The following is a 4235-nucleotide window of genomic DNA, read 5'->3' as shown; positions in this document are numbered from 1 at the left end:
CTGTCAAGTAACCAAGAAGATGAATGTATCATTCTTAGAGGACAGAAGACATGTTGGGAATCAAGTAACTTAATTTGGAATATGAAATGTATCTAATTGATTTGCAATACTGTCCCTGAGGTACGTCCCATTGGAAATGCAAGATTCAGAGGTTTGTGGGCCTGTGACATTAGATACGAAAATATCATCTACTGCTCTTTCTTAGGGAACAAGAAGAAATAGGAGAAATACAAAGGCGGGTGTTGCATGACTTTGCAACTCCAGGGGGCTGCTTCATCTCATCCACCCTCTGGGGCACTGACAGCACAGAAATCTGTACTGGGGATGCTTTGCTCTTGGCTATGACATTAACTAGTATGTGTATACTGCCCAACCCTTAATAAAGACTCTTAGACAGTTAAGAACAGGAATTAGATTAGGATGAGTGGGCCAAAGAGGCTGCTTTCTGGCAAGAGACAAAAATGTTCTTTTATTCAGCTTGGCTAATGAAGTAATATTACCAAGTGGTGAATTCTTTTATTCTTGTCTAACTTAGGTCATTTCCTTTCTCTATTTCTAGAATGGCATTAAACTTCAGAAATTGAACTCTAGTTAATATTACAGTAATCCTGATTGCTGACAAATATTTTAAAGCTCACCATCATCAAAGTTCTGCAAGCTGTTTTAAAGATGCACAAGAGATTTAAAATTACAGATTAAGTACTGCCATTTCTTACAAGCATAGATCTGGACAGCTTGAAAGTATTAAGATAATGATTGCTAAGAATAGCAACATCCACAATAAGTATGTTCAACTACTGAAAATTACTGTTTATTGAATATGTTTTCTTGAATGTTGCTTTTCATTCCAAAAACAGATTATTGGAGAGTTCTGTTTTGAATAATGGACATCAGAAATAATTTTGGCTAGTTAGATTAGGGCCAATTTATATGTCTATTATCTATCTATAAAATGTTATGCATAATATATTAATATGGAGTGTGTGGATAATTAATTTCAAAAGGTAATACTATAGATGAAAGAAGAAAATTATTACTATCATTTTCTCGTATATGTGTGTGGTGTGTATGACATGTCTGTGTATATGCATGTTTGCATATGTGTGTACAGGTGTTAATGTATTTATGGGCACATGCAAGTGGAAGTTTGTAGTGGATATTGGGAGTCTCCTTGGACTGTTCTCCACCTTATACATTGAAGCAGGGTCTTTTCCTTGTGCCTATAGGTCTCCCATGTGGCTAGTCTAGCTAGCTGTCTTGTTCTGAGGGTACCTTGTCTTTGTCCTGAGAACACTGGAATTACAGGGGGGTCTCCACATCCATCTGGCATTTATGGGCATTCAGGGGATCCAAACTCTGGTCTGCACACTTGCTGCTTACGTGACAGTGCTTTAGCCACTGAGCAGTCTTCCCAGCCCCATAAATAAATTATTAAGCGAAGTATGGATTAATTAAGATGCAATGCTTATTAATTCTCCTAAAAACTGAGCAACTAGCAAAAAAGTAACACATCTTGGCAATTGTATGCATTTTCCCATTTATAAATTATAATGATGGCTTTTATGGATATTTGTTTTTTGATATGGGTTAAGGTTATAACCTATGAATGGGGAAACTGACTTTTGAATAAGGATGGTTTATTAAAATTCTTAAATTGGTTGTTTAATATTTAAAAGTTGAGATAAAATAACTCATCCATTACTGAAACATTTCATACAACCCTAGTTTACAACTGTCTGTATACAAACATGTCTATAGGTACACATAGCACACATTAAGGGTACTGTATATTATGAAATGCATATATGTATATATTCTCTTTGATAAAGATGATTACTAATTAACAGGAATAATTACTGTGTTCTGACTCTCAAATCATTCTAATGTTTGGGTCTTGTTGTCCAGATATATTCATAGTATTTTATTTTTGGTAAAAATCTTTCCTAATAATATGTTAGCATCGGATGGATCCCAAAGCATCACTTTGGTGCTTTAGTTTTTCTTGGCTCCCTTCCCTCTGCCAGAATCCCAGAGTTGCTTCTCTGCCTCTAAATGATATTTCAACTCTGGATAGCTCAGTATAATAATGAGTTTTTAACTTCAGTTTGCATGTGCTCAGCACATTTCCTCTTGTTAATTTCTATAACATTCTCAGGCCATAGTTATATTATAACATCATTAATTCATCCTCAAATATGCAAATTCTAGGGCACCAGTTAGTAGCAGTATCATTCCACTTATATAGTATGTTTTTAAAAATCTAATTTAGCAAGTAACTTTAAAATCATTTTTGTCTTAAAAGTTTTTTAACATAATAATTTTATTTTAAATTACTTTTTATCATAAAATATACTGGAACCACAAAAAACTCTAAAGATTGTTAATTACCATAACATTCTCTTGAATTTCACTAAGTAATATGACTTGCTTAAAACAAGAAGTACAGGCTTTCCTATTCATAGGTTTGCCTATGCGATGGAGTCAAACATGGGCCTCTGTTAGTAAATGCTTATGTCCTTGTCTGCTTTGCTTATAGATTATTCCTTACATTGGCTTTAATTCCAAGCTATTACAGTGTAGAATTTGTGCAAAGTATGTGCAGGTAGATTCTAGAGGAGATTTGGCGTCAGAGGAAGAATTCAAGAGTCTTTAGTGCAAAGATGCAGGTTTGAATTCTAGATCTCTGTGTTCCTAAAATTCTCTGAGCCTTCAATCTCCTGATCTATGATAAGGGATGGCAATAAACAGTTTAAATTGGATTAAATATGAGTTAAATAAAATATTATGTATTTATCACAGTACCTGGCATACATTTAATCTGACATCCACTAAACATGCTTGCCTAGTTTTGCTGGAAGTCAAACACTGGTGTTCAGTGTTTCTTCTCAGTTGAATGGGTGAACTGGTCATGGGACAGAAACAGTTATGTATTAATAATTGGCTCTGGGTCCATTAATTCAATTCAAGTCAATGAATAAGTGCCTACCCAGCACTTTGTTCATTCCTTCTTTCTACTGGTCCGGGTTACTTCCCTGGCAGCATCCTTGTCTGCTGAGTATCCTGGATCTGCTGAGCTAAAAAAGTTCATTCACAGCTAATTTCCCCTGGATTGAAGATCCATGGAAAGGGCAGGAACAGGGCAAGCACTTTGTCCCACCTGAGAGCCACTCCTTAAAGGGTGCTGGTTGCTGACAAGTACCCCATTGACAGAGGAACAAGAAAGATGATTTGATACTTAGAGACTGTTTTGAACACCCAGAGTCCCATTGCCACAAACTAAATGGAGAGAATGGCTGAGCTCAGCTAATTTATTTAATTTATTCCTGTCCATTGTGAAATAAAGGCAACATTTGCTTAGCCTTGTTCCCCGCTTAGTTAGATTGTGGCCGAGTTAAAAAAAACAACAACATAACAAACAGGGAAAGGAGAAGCAGAGGAGAAACTAGAGAGGTCTGGGGAATGTCCAATGCTGGATAGAAGGAGCAACAAACACTTTTCAAAGATTGATTCTTTTGCTAGGGACCTGGATTGACAAGTGTGAGCCACAGTTGAGGTTCCCAGTGGCAACTGCTGCTAGCTTCACAAAAGAGCAGTGCTTTGGGAGCCAGATTTGGAGAACAGATTTTGTGAAGAATCCAGGATTCTGCTGCCTCCCAGGACTTGGTTCTAATTTCGGTGTTGGGCTGTCCTCTCTGCTCCCACCTCTCACGCATTCATTCTATTTGGGGGCTTATTGTGGAGGAAGCCAGCTAATGCTACGTCCAGAAAGAGAGAGAGAGAAAAAAAAAAGTCCAAGTATATTTTTTCTTTGCTACTGAAACAGGAAAACAAACTCAAAATGATCTGCATTTTGTAAGTATGTTTAGAGCTGCCCTTAGCCACTGACAGAGCCCAGCAATGCACTCATCCTTGCTTACTGGGAACAGATCCTTCAGGGACATTTCCCCCTCCCCTTCATCTGTGAATGTCTCTACAGCTCAGCTCTACTTCCTCATCTTTCTCCTTCCAGAGGCTCTACTCTGATCTTTTGCCCACCCCCTTCTTGCTGATGTGAGGACAAAAGAGGGATTCAGGAGTGGAAGAAAAGGCAGCTTTCTGACACTCACTGATGATGCTCATTGCAGGTAGCTATGAGAGCAGTGCATTGGGTTCCTTGCAAATACTGCTTCTCTCTCATGCTTGGAGCTTGAGTGTGTCCTTTGTGACAAGGATGGACATTCAAGGTGGCCAACTCA

Source organism: Peromyscus californicus, unplaced genomic scaffold (assembly GCF_007827085.1).
Source record: "Peromyscus californicus insignis strain IS unplaced genomic scaffold, ASM782708v3 Scaffold_9__1_contigs__length_137607984, whole genome shotgun sequence".
Taxonomy (NCBI): domain Eukaryota; kingdom Metazoa; phylum Chordata; class Mammalia; order Rodentia; family Cricetidae; genus Peromyscus; species Peromyscus californicus.
The sequence above is the reverse complement of the archived record's forward strand: the minus strand, read 5'-3'. Positions refer to the sequence as shown.